Source organism: Nothobranchius furzeri, chromosome 1 (assembly GCF_043380555.1).
Source record: "Nothobranchius furzeri strain GRZ-AD chromosome 1, NfurGRZ-RIMD1, whole genome shotgun sequence".
Classification (NCBI taxonomy): Eukaryota; Metazoa; Chordata; class Actinopteri; order Cyprinodontiformes; family Nothobranchiidae; genus Nothobranchius; species Nothobranchius furzeri.
Genome location: NC_091741.1, coordinates 58,711,470 through 58,731,644, shown reverse-complemented (window position 1 = coordinate 58,731,644; position 20,175 = coordinate 58,711,470).

Below are 20,175 nucleotides of genomic sequence, written 5' to 3'. Positions count from 1 at the left end.
GGTAAAGATTTATATTAAAAAAATTTGCTCATTTTTAATATTTTAAGAAGGCAACGCTATTCGTTTAGCAAAATGGTTCATTCGGAGATTTGATTTTTCTTACTCTTTAATTACCATTTGGTTATTTCCAGGACGGCGTTTACCAAAACAACCATGTAATCGTGTGTGTGTGTGTGTGGTAAAAGAGAGGAGTGGATCTCCTGCCCTCGAGGCATCACCGTTACGTTTGGGCTGTTCTCCAACAGCCAGCCTCCTCCAGCTGTTATCTGCCACACTATTTACAGCCTGGCACCTGCATGATGTGGCAAACATAGTTATGCAGATAGGAAACTTAATAGCATGGCAGTCATAACGGTGTGATAATTAAAACTGTGGGATTGGGAGAATAGGATCAGACAAATTTAAAATTGAGTGGAACATTTTTATATATCGCGGCTGTTTGGTCAATGAGAAGGAGTGGGGAGATATGGGGGACTGTGAGAGCGAAGACAGTAATTTAGAGTTGAGTTTTCGGCGGGAGTCGATGAAGGGAAAGAGAAGTTACAACTCTGCTGACGATAGTACTAGGAAACGAAGAAGGGTTGAGTCGAGTGAAAGTGCTGATGAAGAAGGAGGACAGTTCAAAATCATATTGCGGTTCGGTGAAGGAAATAGGGTAAACATGGTGAACCCAGTTAAGCTAACATCTATCTTAAAAAATCAAGTTGGAGACACAAAACTGGCTAAAGTTTTGAGAGATGGAAATTTGCTGATTGTTTGTAAAACTGAAGATCAGAGAGAGAAGGCTTGTAAAATAAGAGAGGTGGGAAAACATAAAGTAATCAGTGTGAGTAAGGTGGGAATGAGTGGAATGGGACCTAGAGGTGTGATTTGGGAAATACTGGTGGACGTTTCAGTTGGGGAAATAAAAGCCAATTTAAAAGGAGCAAAAGTGAAAGATGCTAAAAGATTTACAGAATTTCGGGATGGATCAAAGAAAGAAAAGGATTCTGTGCTGATTGAATTTCAGGGTGACGTTCTACCAAATAGAGTGTTTTTAGGCTGCATGTCATACACAGTGAGGGAGTACATTCCGAAACCGATTAGATGCTTCAACTGTCAGAGATTTGAACATACGGCAAATGTGTGTGAAGAACGGAAGAGATGCCCAAGATGTGGAGAAGAACATAGCTTTGAGGAATGCAGAAATTGAACAAAACCAGTGTTGTAACTGCGGGGGGGGGGGTGGGGGGGGGGGGGGGGGTGGACAAAGTGCGGCTTATGCTGGTTGCCTGGTGATGAGGAGGGAAACTCAGGTACAATGTACAAAAGTTCAAAGTAAAGTTTCTTATGCAGAAGCAGTTAAATTGGTGGGAGAGGCTCCGGTGAGAACGAATGACACAATGCCACAAGATTCCGCTCACGGATCTGGACAGGTCGGGAAAGTGTGGATGGATGTTAAGAAATTAGTGACTTTCCTTGCAAGAGTATTAAATGCAAGAATGGAAACTAAATCAAAAATGGAAAGGATACAAATCATTGTGAAAGCAGCTGTTCATCATCTGGACGTTACCGAGTTGTCACGGGAGGAGGTCAGGAACAACCTTAGTGCGAGTTCCAGTCAAGAGGGGTTGGGATAGTGAATGGTGGGGATTTTACAATGGAATGCTAGGAGTTTGATTGCTAACGGATAAGAATTTAAAAGATATATTGATGAATTGTTGGAGAAACCAGATATTATTTGTGTTCAAGAAACTTGGTTAAATAAAAAATTAGAATTTAAATTAAATCCGTTCTGTCATGAGCTGAACTAGGAAGACCCGTGAAGATGCCAAACACAATGAAAGTATATAAAAAAGTCTTTATTTTTGGTGGAGTTACCAGATGGGCGAGGCTGGAGACAGAATTGGAGACAGGCGAAGTTCAAAATGGCAGGCAGAGTACAAGGCAGGGGTCAGAAGAAAAACGAGGTCCGGAGGCAGAGATCAGGCAGGGTGGATGGCTGGAGAATTTACTGGCATGAAGTTTTCAATAATCTGGCAGAGACTGGATAGCTGGATGGTTCTTTTATAGCAGGGGAAGTAGATGTGTGAGATGAGCTGAGGAGTCAGGAGCAGGTGAAGTGGATGAAGCTGATTACAGGAACAGGTGGGATGAATGGAGTTGATTGTGATGCTGACTGAGGTTGCTAGGGAAAACAGGGCTTGGCTGGAGCTTGGTGAGGGGACCAGGTGAGATGAATGAAGGCTGAAAAATGAGAGTCATGACACGTACACAATAATTAGATGTGATAGGGAAGATGGTATTGGAGGAGGTTGTGCTATTTTTATTTATGTTAATCTGAATTATGGAATAATTAAAATAGGAACTGATGAAGAATATATAGGAAGAGAATTGTATGTCAATAATAAAAAGTTGTATATAGTGAATTATTATAATCCATGCAAAAAATTTGATATTAATAAGCTTAAATAAATTCTGGAAGGGAATTATGATCAGGTGGTAATGTGTGGGGATTTTAATTCTCACAGTTCACACACAGAGTGTGTGAAGACCTGTCAAAGTCTCTGAAATGTCATATCCCAACCACCCCCTCTCTTTGTTTACTGGGAAACCTGGACGATGTCCCGATTGAAACATCTGTGGTTCACGTGGTTCTGACTGCCATATGCATCGCTAAGAAAACTATCCTCTTGAATTGGAAAAATAGAGAAACTCTCTGCATTAACTAGTATAGAAATCTTTTGTTAGATCATATTACACTCGATATAGCCTCTGCTTCCACTTCAGATCAATCTCTCTGGGCTCCTTTGATCGGTTCCATCACATAGCGAGGGTGGGGGGCCGTTGATGTTGTCCTGCGGGATGGTGTGGGTGGGGGGGGTGTGGGGTCTGAGTTTGGAGTATCCGGATGTTCCCTGGAGGTGGGTTCACTGGGGGTGTCTGGGACTGGGGGGCCGTTGCCCCCCTCTGGAGGTGCTTGGGTTGCCTCGGGGGGTGGACTACTGGCGGTTGTGAGTGGGGCGCCTTGGGGATCTTGGCGGCAGCCATGGGTCACTGCCTGGCAGCTGCATTGCCCCTGGGCGGGTCTGGGTGGGGGCCTGGGGGCTCGGGGTTTGGGGGTGGCAGGCCCCGGGTGGGGATCTGGGCGGGGCCTTGGGGGTCGGGTCCTGACATGTATGCTGCCGGGAAGAAGGCAGGAACATGCAGCAGTGCCTGGCCCGGGTTCGGGTGCCTCAGGTAGACCTTGGCTCCTCTGCCGTTCCATCGCAGGGGAGGGGGAGGTCCAGGAGGGGGAGGACCCAACCTTACCTGGATGTCCCATGTCTTATATATTTTGGAAGTTGTGCAAATGCAGGGATGGGCATAGATATTCTGCTGGGGTGGGGCTGGGTTGGTGCCCTCGGACTCCGTGAGGCTCTGTAATGCTGCTGCTTTGGGCCCTGGCAGGATGGGCTGGGGTCTCCATGCCCTGGGTGCCAGTTTGACAACAGAGGTGCCTATTGGGGCCAGTACGGGAGCTGGCTCCCTGGAGGGTTATGCCCAACCAGCCATTCCTCCCCATCCCCACATGTTTCTCTCCTCCTGCTCCCTCACATCATCACACAAACATACACATAGGACCTTGGGGGGTGGGCAAGTCAGGGAGTGCGGGTATGGACCCCATTTCCGCATTCCTGTGGCAACCTGCCCCCCAATTTTATTTGCACCTTATACACTTCCATTGACGACATTCCACACAAACACACACTTAGGGCCTTGGGAGTGAGCACATTCAACGGCATTTGGCAGGGGGATATCTCGGCCTCCTCCCGGGTGCCGGTGCCCACTTCCAATTTTAAACCGCACTTAGACACTGAGGGCTGAGGGTGTAAGTGGGGTGGTGCGGTGGCATCAGCTGGCATAGGCCGGATGATGCCCACACTGCCCGCTCACCACAGCCATGGAATACACCTCATGATCACACAACACTATATTGGAGCAGGCGGAGGGAGACTAGGGGTCTTAGCCACCTCTGTTGTTGCTTGGCTTCCTGGGGCTGGAGGCTAGGAGGGAGATCTGGCCGTCTGGTTGGGGTCTGGGGTGGTAGATTGCTGTGCTCATCGTTGGGCGGGGGAGCCTGCTCATCAGTACCCCAGAAGAAAGAGTCAAACTCTGGTTACCGGTGATGGTTGTACCCAATGTGCAGCAGTACCGGGACCAGAGTGAATAGGGTGTGTATGGGGAGCATGAGTGGGTGTCTGGCGTGCATTTTTGTAAGTCTTTGGTTGTATGTGTATGTGTGAGCATGAGGGAGGGAGTGTGTGACTGTGTTTGTATATGACTGTATATGTCAGGTGGGGCCTTTGACTCCTCTCCTCTCCTGGAACTTCTTTTGATGATATAGATCTTCGTCCCCCCTCCCCCTGCCACACCTGATGTGAGGGGTTGTGCCTTGCCTTGGTCTGCCTGAGTGTTTGTGGCAACCGGGTCTGGGGGTTTAAGATTTTGGCATCTGCCTGATAGATCGCGGTGGCTGCCTGCTGGGGTCTGGGTCCCTGGGCTCTGCTGGGTCCTCAGCGGGGGTGGTAGCCCCTGGGTCCCGGGCTCGGCCGGCTAGGGGGTGGGAGGCTGCGGGTGGGCCTGAGGGCTTGCCGATGATGTCTCCTGGGACTCTGCCGGCTGCTGGTTGTGGCCCCCCCGGCGCGATCCTCTGTGCCTCTCGAGGGGGGCGGGGACCTTTCTGGTTGCAGTCTCCTTGGGGTTCCTGCGTTCTGGGGCAGCGCCTGGATCTCTGAGACTTAGAGCTCCCCCCGTCTCCTGCGCATCTTTGGGGGGCGGATCTGTGGTCCCTCACATTCTCTGTTGGACGCTCCTATAGAGAAACCTTAAATAAACAAGCGCGTGTACACACACAGGTGCTCACATGGTGCTCTCAAAAGTATGGGCTTGGGCACGTTAAACACAGGTCTTAAGACTATGGTGGGCACTTAATGCACTGTGATTTATTATCGTGATTCTTCAGTTAAGCAATGTTGATTATATATTTCTTCATCAAGTTGACGCAGTGATAGCTTGATCTTGTTGTATTGTTGTTGTGTCCCTTTTTTTGCCCTTTTGCTTTTTTTTGTCTTTTTCTATAGGTCTAGAAGCAGACTCTTGTTCATTATTGTTTATTTCTGTGGACCCCCCCCCCTCCAGGGCCAGATTAAGACTTTGTTGTACCCTGGGCAACAATATTCAAGGGCCCTATCATCACGACCCAAGTATCACCATAATATGGTCACATACAGAATATTTTACTGTTATATGCAGTAAATATACTCAATACTTGAATGCCTGACATCACGTAACCTGCTCAGGGTAACCTTTGACCCACCTTGTGTGGACTGACCAATGAGGAGAGGGTCTTAACTTGAGGCCCTCTCTTCATTGGTCAGTCTGCATGAGACTGACTCTCAACTGCTCTCAACTGACGTTCAACGTCATAGGCAGCGAAGCGTCTCTGTGCAGTGCAAAAGCCCGGGTGGACAGTTTGTTTAATATAGGATGACCATATTTCCATTTCCAAAAAAGAGGACAGGGGATCTGTGCCTATAACGTCACACTATGGCAACACCACACAAACCACAGTGGGATCCTTTTTTTCTGTAAGAACTAAATTAATATCAGATTCTGCCAACAAAAGGGCTCTAAAACAATTCATATGTAAATATTTAGCATATTTATTACAAAATCTCATTTTTCTGCTTTAGTGCTGCAACAAGGTTGTATAAATAATAAATTAGTATACCTTTTGTTTTACTACAGCATCGGTAAGCTTCCTGTGCACAGATTATTAAGGATGCTTGTTTCAGCTGTGAGAATAGACGATAGGATCAATGAAAAAATAAGTTGTCACAGACTCCATGGAAACTTTCAGAGAATCCACAAATAGTGGCTTTCAAATGGTTTTGTTACTTTTAGCAAGTTTAGAAAAGCAGCAGATGAGACAGCATGTCTGATAATTTAGTTTTTCGTCTGATAATATCAGAACATGTCAGTAATGTCTGAGGGGCTTTTACAAACACTGTATAACTAACACTACTGGACAGGGTAATAATTACACAGAGGCTTCTGGGGAGCCCAGTTTGGGGGGGTGTCATTTAGCCTTGGCCCCCAAAATGTCTTGAAACAGCCCTGGGTGTGTGATTGAGTTACGAAGGTGATCTGAATTGTATCAGGTGTATAAATATTACATGTGTATAACTTATTGTTTTATACCGGTAAAAACGTGTAGTGGAGATAAATCTACCGACATTTTACTTTTCAACACTTTGTTTTGTTTTCTTGCTTTTATTGAACTATTTTCCTGTCCTGTCTGTCTCTCATCTTCCTGCATCTCCTCTAAACTCTCCAGAAAATCTGCTGCCCGGATTCTTACTTTTTCACCTCATCAGTTACTTTTGAGCAGATCAAAGGGATCTCCTGACCGCAAAGCGGAGAGCGCGTTTCGATGCGTCAGTGAGGCGAAATCACCGCAGCACAGGGCCCCCTTAGTAGAGCGCTTCAGGCGCAAATAAGACAGAAAGCAGAGAACATGTGCGGACATGAACGATCGTGTGCTAATTATAGTTTTTTGGGTGCGCCACTTTGAGAATGGACCGTGCGCTGGAAGCAGCAGCCTGGAGCGCTGCGCAACAACGCAGCGCTGTGCCGCTCTCTGTGCTCTCTTCTCAGAAGAGTCCATAAATGATGTAATACAGGTAGAAAACTTTTCTCCGGCTCCCCTGGATGTAGGATATACAGCTCCCACATAATTCGATCCCTGCTCCTGGATGAAAAGCCGGACATTTTCATCAAGAACCCCCAGTCCGGACAGAGAGTGAAAAGTGGACATGTCCGGGGAAAACCAGACGTACGGTCACCCTAGTTTAATATAAAGTGGGAGATTACAGATATGCCTACAGTATTTTGCTCGTACCCTTGCTGCCCTGGGCCCTTTAGAGTTCGTGGGCCCTGGGCAATTGCCCAGTTGCCCATATGGTTAATCCGGCCTTGCCTCTCTCTCTCCCCACCTTTTCTTTTCCTTTCTCTTTCACCTCTGTCTCCGTGTCTGGTCGGAATTACAACGCATTCAAAAACAATAAAAATAAAGTTTTAAGTATCAGGCGTGACATTAAAAGCAGACGCTTTAATGCTCCACCTGAGAGTAAATCTGGAAGGCTTTTTACCAGCATTCAGACATCAATTCTGCTTGCTTCACAGCCAGACAGGACACGGTTAAAAAAAATTCTCACAGTTCTTTGTGGGGAGGAATTAAGGAGGATCAGAATGGGGAAATCATTGAAGAGTTCATGGATGATATGAATTTAGTCTGTATAAATGATGGTAGAGGGACAAGGATGAACGTAACTACGGGTAAAACCTCGGCTGTAGATCTAACAATAGTGTCAGATGCATTAGCGGGAAACTGTAATTGGGAAGTTCGGGAACGTAATCTGGGGAGTGATCATTATATAATTTTTACAAAACTTTATAGGAGTAAGGAAGTATATCTGGACAAAAGTGTTGGTCGTTGGGTATTTAAAAAAGCTGATTGGGATAAATTTAGAATTATGTGTGAAGAAGAGAATGGAAGGATTAATATGGAAGAGGATATAGACATAGTGGAACAAATTTTTAGGAGAGTGATAATTGAAGCGGCGAACGTTACTATTCCTAAAAGTAAGGGGACCGTGAAAAAGAAGAATGTCCCGTGGTGGAAAGAACAATGTGAAAAGGCAATTAAGGAGAGAAATAAAAGTATGAAAGTTTTGAGAAAGTCTCATAATTTTGACAGTTTGTTAAAATTTAAAAGATTACAGGCTGAAGCAAGAAGAGTGGTTAAGAGAGCGAAAAGGGAAAATTGGAGAGGGTTTTGTGATAAAATAGGAAGACCTACGTCTGTAAGTGACGTTTGGGGCATGATAAGGAAAATGAAGGGAGTTTATAGAGAGTTTAGATACCTAGTTCTCAAGGTAGGTGAAGATGTTGCTATTAGCAATGAAGAGAAAGCTGAAATGTTGGCTAAAACTTTTATAAAAATTAATAGATAATTTGTCGGAAGATAGATGGAGAAGAAGAGAAGAAACCAGAAGAACCAGTATTGTTGAAGATGATGGGTGGAGACTGACGACAATTGATGCTCCATTTACAGTTTTTGAACTAGAGTGAGCGATGGGGAGAACTAAAGTGACGTCATCTGGTAAGGATGATATTAATTATGAGATGCTTAAACATTTAGGGGATAAGTGAAGGGAAGGCTGTTGGAGTTAAATACTAAAGTCTGGGAAAAAGGAAAATTACCAAAAAATTGGAAAGAGGCAGTAATAATTCCGATAATTAAACCTGGGAAAGATCCAAGTATTCTGGAGAACTATATGCAGATAACTTTAACATCTCATATAGGTAAAGTAATGGAAAGAATGATTACGGATTGGTTAAATTATTATTTAGAAAGTAGGAATTTGTTAATGAAATATCAAAATGGGTTTAGAACTGGTAGAGGAACGATGGACGCCATAGTGAGTTTGGAAAATGACATTAGGAAAGCACAAAACAATAAATAGAGTTTAGTTATAGTTTATTTTGATATTGAGAAAGCATATGACATGGTGGGGAAGGAGGGCTTGCTGATTAAATTAAAAGATTGGGGATAGAAGGAAGAACATATGACTGGATTAAGGACTTTTTGTTTAAAAGATACATTCAGATAAATATAGGTGATAGATTGTCAGAGGGTTATAGAGTTGACAATGGGATGCCACAGGGAAGTGTGATCAGTCCTGTTCTATTTTCTATTATGATCAATGATGCATTTGAAGAGGTAGGATATGATGTTGGGAAAGCATTGTTTGCAGATGATGGAATATTATGGAAAAGGGGAAGGAACATTCAATACGTGCAGAAGAAGATTCAGGAAGCAGTAATTAAAGTGGAGAATTGGTCATTTGAATAGGGATTTAAGTTTTTGGTGGACAAAACAAAAAGTTTGGTCTCTACAAAGAAAAGAAGTGTTAAAAATGACCTTAAATTATATAGGGAACCTTTGGAGCAAGTTCATAGTTTTAGATATTTGGGTGTTATATTTGATGAAAGGTTGATTTGGAAGGAGAATATTAGTAACATAGTTGAAAGATGTAAAAAGGTAATAAATATTATGAGGTGTTTAAGGGGTAATGATTGGGGGGCTACTACCAAGGCTTTAAAACAGGTCAATCAGATTTATTTATAAAGCGCTTTTCAAACAAAGTTCTACTCAAAGTGCCTTACAAAATGACCCCAATTCCCATAACAGGTTAAAAACATTAACAGACACATGCAAGCACACGCACACACACACACACACACACACACACACACACACACACACACACACACACACACACACACACACACACACACACACACACACACACACAGGTATATATAGCAATGATCAGATCGGTTATTGATTATGGTAGTATTGCATATAGTTATAGTAAAACATTATTGAAGAAGATTGAAGTTATTCAAAGTCAGGCTTTATGAATTTGTTGTGGAGCAATGAAAACCACACCGATAGTGTCCTTACAAGTGGAAATGGGAGAGATGCCATTGACTAAGATTCAAGTTGCTGAAATTATTGGGCTAGTGTACAAGATAGTGAAGAGGATGAGCATATGGTTAAGGGAGAGATGAAAGTAGGAGGGCAATATTTCAACTTACTGCTTGTTTTACTGATGGGAGAGATGAATTTTCAGCTTCATCCGTGACAAGTGGTATGTCCAGTGGTTCACTGAACGTGACAGAAGCCGCAGCTGCAGGAGCGGGTTGTCGGCTCAGGAGAGCGTCCAGCGTCTCTTGTCTCTCCGAGAGCGTTTAGGCTCCTTGTGTGGGAAAATGATCAGTAAAGCATTTAGTTTTCGCATTCTCTTATACCCTGCCGCTCTGGTGAGCTCTTTAAGTAATTGTGGTCGACTATAAGCCTCAAATGCATCCAGAGAAAAATGTTGGGAACACAGCCACAGATCTTTGGGAAGTTGTGTCAGTCCACAGGCATCTTCCCACTGGTTTCTCCTCTTCTTCCTGGGAAAGCTGTGTAAACTCACATCACTCCCCTTGCTGCCCTCTGACTGGAAATTGCATCCAAAAGCAGCACAATGTGGCATTTTACTTAATTATTAATACGGTGAGCATGTAAACAAACACTAGCGTCAATAGCTATTCTTCCAAGAGAAACCAATATACGTCATCACCCCCAGAGTGCATTGAGTGAGGAAAACATGGCGTCCTACACATGTCAAAAATTGTTCTAAATATTATAGATTTATAAATAAACAGCTATATTTTGTGTGTTTCTAACATAGTTTGGTACAACAGAAAATGTGTGGCTTATTAGGGCATAACGTCCGCCAGAGAACTAGCTAGCCACACACACTGATCATCCACCTGACACCCCTTTTCTGCATTTTAGAATACAATTGTTTCCAAAAACTTTTAGCAAAAATAAAATCCTTATAAAATTCAAAATAAAAGCCCTTTATTATTGGATTTTTATCATGTTTTTCTTTTAGCTGCTGGCTTTTCTGGGATATGAAAACCCTCGCTTTCCCAATAATGCCCATTGATAAAGAAGGTTTTAAGGAAAAACAGTGAAAACTGCTCTGCCCTTCATGCCTTATCTGCTAGGCTGCTCTCAAGTGGTCATGAAAATCCGTTAATGCAGGTTTCATGTTGAACGCTTCCATTTGTGGGACTTCTTTTTACCTTAGAAGACCAAGTATATTTGATTTCAGCAAAAAACATTTTTCACACTGTAAGAAAAGAGTACTTTAGTAAATGCAGAAACTTATTTCTGGAAAAATGGTGTGCTTCCGATTTTAAGTTTGGGCTTTTTTAAATTCTTGCAAGTGTATTGTTAAAAAACAGCAGTTTCTATTGATTTGTTGGTATTATTTTACTATCAAGAAAAAGAAAACAAACTCATGCAACACTAGAAATATCCTTTAGACGGACTTCTAACCTAAAACAAACGTGCCTTGTTGATCATAAAATAGGATGTCTTCCCATCTATGGAGATGTGGTAATTAATACAGTCTGTGATTTAAAAGGGTGTAATAGTTGATACTTGTTGGATTTTGCAGATGGCCTTTCAGTGGTACACAGACATGTTTTCCATTTAGCCTAGCCCAAGGATAACAGATAGAAGACCTTTAATGTGAGAGAAATGCATTGAAAACTGTTCTGCCCTTCATGTCTCATTGGTTTTCTCATTATGAGAAGGTGTCTGATGTAGTTTTGCCCCTAACACTGTTGTGTTGATGAGGTTTTGATGAGTGTCATGTCTCTTGCCCTCTTTTTTTCTGCTTTTAAATGCAATTCCGTATGCAGGTTTCTCTTTTACCCCTGAGCCAAATGTAAGTATAAAAGTCTAATAAACTGGTCTGGTGTTATGTTATCATCTGAAAGCAGAAGCAGCCAGGCAATATTTTTTACCCAGACAGTAAATGTTAGCTATGCCTGCAACATGACTCTGGGGAAGCAAAGGAAAGTCTAGTCAGATAATTCAGCAAGCCTCAAACAGCTGTAAATACCAGTCACTCAAAGCAAGATGTGGAACATCCTCTGATGTTTTATAACACAAGTATTTTATGGATTCTCAAAAAGATAAATCCCCTTTTTTTTAAGCAAAATTTTCAAAACAAATTATGTAAAACCCAGAGGTTGATACAGTCTGATTAAATTTGTTAACCTCTAGGTCAGCCAAACTAGAAGGTTGGATTTGAAGTATTTGGTCTTATCAATACAACATAAAGTACATAAAATGAGATGTTGAGAGATGAGATTTACCAGCATAGTCTAGCTCTTAACCATTTTTAACAAACTCTTAATCAATGAAATATTGCCAATACCTGTGTCAGTGTAGTATGCTACAAGTCAAAGATGGAAACACTGGTAAAACAGTATTTTTCTTTTTAAGATTACAGTCAATTATACTTTATTTTCACACTACTGTTAGTGTTCGTTATGGACAATCCATGACTCTTTCTGACATTAAAAACTCCTTTATGTTCAAGCATAAAAGTGACCAAATGTGCTTTTGGCACCAGGATACCTTAGGTCGTAGTTTGATGAATGACTTTGTTGTCATTTTATCTGATCTGCGGTCGCATATCTTGAACACTCGGGTGAAGAGAGGGGCTGAGCTGTCAACTGACCACTACCTGGTGGTGAGTTGGCTTCGATGGTGGGGGATGAAGCTGGTCAGACCTGGAGGCTCAAACACATTCTGCTGGGAACGTCTGGAGACTCCTGTCAGAAGGAGCTTCAATTCCCACCTCCAACAGAAGTTCAAACATGTCCTGAGGGAAGTGGGGGACATTGAGTACGAGTGGGCCCTGTTTCGTGCTTCTGTTGTTGAGGCGGCTGACCGGAGTTGTGGCCGCAGGGTTGTCGGTGTCTGTCGTGGTGGCAACTCCCGAACCAGCTGGTGGACACTGATGGTTAAGGATGCTGTCAAGCTGAAGAAAGAGTAATTTTGGGTCCTTTTGGCCTGTGGGATTCCAGAGGCAGCTGATGGATACCAGTAGTGGAACGTGGCTTGTGTGGCCGCCAAGACAAAAACCAGGGCGTGGGAGGAGTTCGAGACCATGAAGCAAGTTTTCCGTATGGGTGAGAGGACATTCTGGTCAACCATCCGACGTCTCAGGAGGGGAAAGCAGTGCACCACCAACACTGTTTACATTGGTGACTGTGTGCTACTGACCTCTACTCAGGACGTTGTGGATCGGTGGACGGAATACTTCGAAGACCTCCTCAATCCCACCTGAACGCCTTCCAGTGAGGAAGCAGAGTCTGGGGACTTTGGGTTGGACTCTCAGAGTGTGTTCCAACTACAGAGGGTTCACACTTCTGAGCCTCCCTGGTAAGGTCTATTCAGGGGTTCTGAAGAGGAGGGTCTATCGGATTGTTGAACCTCTGATTCTGGAGGAGCAACGAGGTTTTCATCCTGGCTGTGGAAAACTGGACCAGCTCGATACCCTTAAGGGGGTCCTGGAGGGTGCGTGGGAGTTTGCCCAACCATTCTATTTGTGTTTTGTGGATTTGGAGAAGGTGTTCATCCTCGTCCCCTTGGGGGGCCCTGTGTTTACTGTGTGAAGTGCCTTGAGACGACTCTTGTTGTGATTTGGCACTTCTCTAATTTCCCTCTAGGATTAATAAAGTATATTTGAATTGAATTGAAATTAATATACCTGAATTGAATTGAATTGAATTGAAATGAATTGAATTGGGGGTTACTCCGGGAGTATGGGGTACTAGGCCCTTTGATAAGGGCTGTTAGGTCCCTGTATGACCGATGTCAGACCTTGGTCCGCATTGCCGGCAGTAAGTGGAGCTTGCTTTCAGCGAGAGTTGGACTCCACCAAGGCTGCCCTTCAGGGCTGTGCAGAGACCTTTGAAGGGGCGGGTGCTCAAATTTAAAAAGGGGCACACAGAATAATATTTTCAAACACCATGACATAACCACAGTATACCCGGCTGAATAACAGGGTTAGTATAATGATTTGGAACAAACAAAGTTTTTGTAACTGTAACCGGATTACAGGATACAATAAGATAATTAAAAGAAAAAATAAACAAATGGGCCAATAATTAGGTTCGGGGAGAATTGGAGGTTGTTTAAGAATGACTGGAGTCACGGGTATAGCATGAAACGGTTTATATACTAAATTTTAATAATAATGGGAAATATAACACATAAAGATAACACACAAAAACAGATGAAAACAATCGACAATAGTAAAATGGTCGGTATGAGATTTGATCATATGAGTCACAAGTCAGCCGGCGTCAAGTCAAATCCCCACGCTTGGGGTGAAAGTCAGAGTCCGGTGGTGCGATTTTTTCCTACCACACCGTTGAGATTGTTCACAGAAGAGAGCAGTCTGCTCTTCAGTTACTTGAGATGTCCTGGTTCGTTCAGTGGTTAAGGCTCGCCATCTCCCTCGTCAGGAAGAAATCCAGTTCTCGTTCCAAGTGAGTGATCATAGGAGTCGGGATCAAACCCAAGGAAAAAAAAAACCCAGCCTGTAAACAACAGGACTGTTAGCAAGTTGGCATCGACCCTTCTCGTCACATCACAGCATAAAGTCTTACAGACTTAAACAAATGCTTCACTCTATTGGCATAGCCAATCATGTTTGGGTTCACAGTTCAACTAACATAACATCAATTTGATTGTCTATTAAAATAATTCTCAGTAGCTCTGGAAATATAATTACATATGACAACAATTGTTCAGCTCAATAGGCTCAGTTAGATTCTATTACTCTACACTATTCAACAAGAAATACATTCATGACAACAAGGATACATTTAGTTGTGTTTCTATACAGCATTGTGACACCTTGTATATCTGTAACACAATAAATAAATAAATAAATAAATAAAATGTTCTATAACAAAATTCAACAAAATATAAATTCTGGTCCTTTGGTCCACCTTTGTAAAATAATTCCTCCCTAATCAGTTAGCTTTTATTTATTTTTATTTATCTATTTTTTTTATTATTAAATGTTTGGTTAAGGGACGCATTGCTAATTCTATGGCGTTAGCTATAACGCCCCTGAGGACCTTGTACATCTAGGCCATACCACCATTAACTGGCGGTTTGAGCCGTTAACTCCTGGGAATCCCATATGCCCTACCGCCGTTAACTGGCGGTTTGAGCCGTTAACTCCTATATGCCCTACCACCGTTAACTGGTAGTTTGAGATGTTAACTCCTGGGATCTAACGTCTAGCAGCCCACTGCTGTCACCTCGGTTGCTGTAATTAGCTTTTTGAATTTAATAATTTACTGAATTTAATCTCATTCACTCACCAACGCGCTCCAACGGTTCCCTCCTACAGAGGATTGGTTCACTCTGTCGTCTCCACACAAATCTATAAGAATGGAATTAATTTGATAAGCTATTTAAGTTTCCTTTTTTTTTTTTTTAAGTTGCATCGTTAGCTTTTTCTCTTCTTTTTTCTTTACTCACCACGTTGGTTCCAAGTTCCTAGCTCTTATTAGAAGGAGTCAAGTCCGCCTCTCCCTCTATCTATGCGGCACCCAAATCAGGGTTCTTCACGGCCTCGACCGTTGTTTTTTTTTTCTCTCTCTCTCTCTCTCTAACCGCTCAGTCTTTGCTTTCTGTATCTGCGTGCTGCACAGCCGTTTGTCTCTCCTCTCGCTCAGCTGCGTCGCACGGTTTTATTTCGCGGAGGCGGGACTTATTTCTCTCAGCCAATGAAATTTCAGATTCCCACCTGGACCAATAGTATACAGCTTTCCTCTTCTGTTTCTGTTAGGGATGTTCAAGATTCTTGTTTTAACCGATGTTTAATATTAAACTCGTTATTTTAGTTATTCACCCTTCCAATAATTCATTATGAAATTATCTATTAGTTAATTAGATATCTATTAATTAGTATTGTTAATTTCCTTAATTTATATTTTATATTTTATCTAAATTGAGGATGGATCATATTAGTAAGCCAATTAGTTAATACCTCATTAAGGTTCTAGCTTCTGGGTTACATCCTCCCCCATTAAATATCATGCACGTCCCTGTGCATTGTTTCTACGGGGTACACAACTTCTTGAGTAAGAGAGTCAATAAAAGCTTTATTAAGTCCTTGGAAAAGGGACCTAACTACGGTCACTAGTGGATTGCCCAATTGAGAGTAAGTTAGTCTTTGAGGAGGCTGACTACTTCGTTCAGATCTCCTGACATACATCTCTGGTTGCACAGTATCATGCTCATCCGTTTCGGTTTGATTCTCAACTGAGACAGGACGAAGTGAGCTCTCTGTTTCCGACAGAGCTGATGAGCTATTCTCTAAGACTTTGGTCTTTTCAGATGTATGTGTCTGATCGTGTATGATGGGTTCAAAACTTACATCACGTTGCTGCGACTTTAGGACACCATCCAATTGAGGTAGGTTTGTGTTAGTTTCATCCCCCGTTTCTACGTCAGGTAAGTATACTTCGTTTTTTTTCGTTTTTTCAGGTAAGTATGTTGCTGCTTCTTTCACTCTTTCAGGTAAGAATGTCGCAGTTTCACTCATTCTGTCAGGTAAGAATGTTTCGGTGTTGATGCCTTTGTCAAGTAAGGACAATTCAGCATTTTCATTACCAGCTAAGGTTGGTTCCTTGCGATCCCCTGTGTGTAAGGATAGTGTGTTTTGTTGTTGAATATTATTTACCGGTCCTGAATCTGCTATGAGTTCCCTATTTGGCAAGGTGACCGCTATTTGATAGGATGGTCGGTTTAGCACTTGTGGAAGATCAGAGTAATAAAACTCATCTACCTCTTCGTCAAGTGGCTCATCTGGGTCAGGTTCTAAGGCTGAACTCTGTCTTGTATGAGGTCTGCTAGGTTTCGTAACGCGTTCTGTTTCATTTTCTAATGAAGAGAGAAAACCACAAGGCAGTAAAAGATCTCTGTGGAGTGTTCTGTTGGGTCCTTCTCCGTTCTCTGGTTTTACAGTGTATACTGGCAAGTTTTCCATCTGTTTGAGAACTATATACACTGTTTGCTCCCATTTGTCTGCTAATTTATGCTTTTCTCTTAAGCGAAGATTTCGGACTAAAACACGATCTCCCACACCTAGTGTGGACTCACGAATGTTTCTGTCGAACCGTTCTTTGTTCTTCCTCGCTGTTTTTTGAGAGTTTTTTATGACAATGTCATAACTCTGTTCCAGATGACTCTTCAGTTCTTTAACATACTGAGAATGAGTTATAGAGGGCTTGTTCAAATGCGGTAACCCAAAGGCAATATCTATAGGCAACCGAGGCTGCCTACCGAACATTAGCTCGTAGGGAGAGTATCCCGTCACGTCATTTTTTGTACAATTGTACGAGTGAGTAAGTGGTTTTACAAAATCGCGCCAGTGATGTTTCTCAGTGGCTTGTAAAGTTCCCAACATGCTGAGTAATGTACGATTGTACCGTTCAACGGGGTTGCCACGAGGGTGATAAGGGCTCGTTCTGACTTTACGGATACCAAGTAAAGAACAAAGTTCCTTGATTGTACGTGATTCGAAATCCCGTCCCTGATCACTATGAAGACGCTCAGGAAACCCGTAGTGGACTAAAAAATGTTCCCACAGGTTCTTCGCGACGGTGGTGGCTTTCTGATCTTTGGTTGGGATGGACACTGCATACTTTGTAAAATGGTCTGTAATCACTAAGACATCTTTAGTGTTCTTACTGTCTGGTTCTATGGAGAGAAAATCCATGCAAACTAACTCCATAGGTCTGGTGGTGGTAATACTCACCATTGGAGCAGCTTTGTCAGGGAGGGCCTTCCGACGGATACATCTTTCGCAAGTTTTAACTTTGATTTCGATATCACTAGCCATTCTTGGCCAGTAAAAACGGGACCGAATGAGATCTGTCGTACGTTCAACCCCAAGATGCCCCATATCATCATGTAGGCTTTGCATGACTGTTGAACGTAATGAATCAGGCAAGACTAACTGCAATGATGTCTCTGGTCCTAATTGGCGTCTCCGGTACAGTAAATCATTTTGAAACTCAAACCGTTTCCACTCTCTCAAAAGGTTAAGAACCACCGGGGGTTCTGCAATAGTATCAGTTGGCGGTTTATTGTCAGTCATAAACAGCTGAATGACTCGGCCAATGGTTGGATCTTTCCTCTGCAAGGAGACAAGGTCAGCATGGTTATACTTGGGCACAGCAAAGAAACTGTCACTATTGTCTTCCAACTGGAATAGGTCTGGAATGGCCGCTGCAGACATGGCAAGTGACTGAACTAAACCACAAGGAGAATCAGTCTCATCCAAGACCATGTGCTTTTGGCATGTTGCCTTCACTGCTTCGGCTTGAAGTTGAAGCTCGACTTCTTTGACAGAGGATAAAAGATGAGATCGGAACTCATCTAGTCGTTGGCATTCCTCAGTGAATTTTGAGTTGTCTTCAGGTTTATCATGCAGCCTCCTAGACAGGCCATCCGCGTCAACGTTCTGTGTACCTGCACGGTATCTGATGTCAAAATTATAGGTGGACAACGCAGCTAGCCAACGATAGCTCGTTGCATCGAGTTTTGCCGTTGTTAAGAGGTAAGTTAACGGATTATTATCAGTAATGACAGTGAATGTGTTCCCATACAAATAGTCATGAAACTTATCTGTTATGGCCCACTTTAAGGCTAGAAACTCCAACTTGTGCGCAGGGTACCTAGTTTCACTAGAGCTTAAACCGCGACTTGCATAAGCGATTACCTGTGTGACACCGTTTTGCACTTGGTATAGCGCTGCACCGAGTCCGGTCGTACTAGCATCTGTGTGTACTAGATATGGGAGTTTTGCGTCAGCGTAGCCAAGAACTGGCGAAGTGGTAAGTTTTTCAATAATAGTTTGAAAGGACTTCTCACAGTCTTGGCTCCAACGATTCCCAAAGGGTTCTTTGGGGTTCAAGTACTTTGATCTACATGGTGGTGTTTTAAAGTTTTTCCGTTTGGGTGGATAACCAGCCGTGAGAGATGTTAGTGGCTTGACAATATTTGAGTAATCTTTAACGAAGCGTCGGTAATAACCGGTAAATCCTAAGAAAGATTGGAGTTCCTTCAAAGTCTGAGGCTTCGGCCATGTTTTGAGTGCTTCCACCTTATCTGGATCGGTTTTTATGCCATCTCGAGATACTATATGTCCAAGATAACGCACAGATGTCTGGAAAAAACGACACTTATCTGGTGATAGCTTGAGTCCGTATTCTCTAAGCCGTTCAAGAACGTGAGAAAGTCTGGTTTCGTGTTCTTCCAAGGAGTTGGAAAAGACGATCAAGTCGTCTAGGAAAACTAACACTTCCTTCAGATTAATGTCCTTCATACACTTTTCCATAACCCGTTGGAAAGTGCTTGGAGCATTTGTTATTCCTTGTGGCATACGGTTAAATTCATAAAACCCAAACGGGCAAACAAAAGCAGTTTTAGGTTTATCCTTTTCACACATCTCTATTTGATAGTAACCTGACTTGAGGTCCATCACAGAAAACCACTGTGATCCAGCGAGAGCAGAAAAGGACTCCTCCAAGTTAGGCAGGGCATATGCGTCGCGAATGGTTTGCAGATTAAGCTTTCTATAGTCTATACATAGACGTACCTCACCATTCTTTTTCCGAACCACCACTATTGGTGAGGCAAATGGAGACTCCGACTCTCTTATTATACCGGTTTCCAAGAGGGCTTCCAAATGTTTTCTCACGGCTTCATAATCATGTGGATGGATCGGCCGAGATTTCTGTTTGAATGGGGTCTCGTCTTTTAAGTTGATGTGATGTCTTATCTGTTGTGTATGACCAAAATCAAGATCGTGGTGCGAAAACACATCGGAGTAAGTGTTAAGTTTGTTGGTGATCCTCCCTTTCCATTCTTCGGACAAGGGCGAAGTACCGAAGTCAAAACTGAGAGGAGGGTTTGAAGGTGAAGTCTGTTGCTGCGAACTACACGCCGCAAGTACTTTCTGATCACTTTTGTCAGGTTCTGGATATGGCATAACACGATCGGCTTTAACTAACTCAGCGATCACACAGTTAGTGGGTAATGTGATGTCATGGTTAGTTTCGTTTCTTAGTACAACAGGTACTTTGTATGGACCATGTGAAGGTAAGGAAATGAGGCAACAGTCTACAATTATACCCCCTGGTAGAGAACCATTGGTGGGTTGTTCAATGAGTGCATAAGGCTCATGCTTGTTTTGGCTGGGTTGCATAAACCCTTCTAGTAACAGTTTTTTATTTGCAGGGAGAACTTCTTGGGTTCTCCCTCGAAGCTTCACCACACCAACTCGTCCATCTTTGCTTTGTTTTTTTCTGACTGCTAAGGCTTTTAGCACGTGTTGGTACCCATAAGAGAGTGCCTTGGAATCAGGTAAGTTATTGGCAGACAATTGCTCATACAAAGGATCGAGTGTGTTTGTGCCAATGAGTAGTGGTGTATCAGAGTTTGAGCTTATATCCGGAACCACTAACGCAAGGGTAGGTAACTCAAGTCCAGACTGATCGAGCTCTTTTGGAAATGTGACACTTATCTCTATGTATCCTAAATAAGGAACTGCTTGACCGTTTGCGCCCTCGACTTCTAACAGATTACTGATGGGTTTAATTGAGAGGTCAGGTAAGTGTTCTTGGTAAAAAGAATTGGCA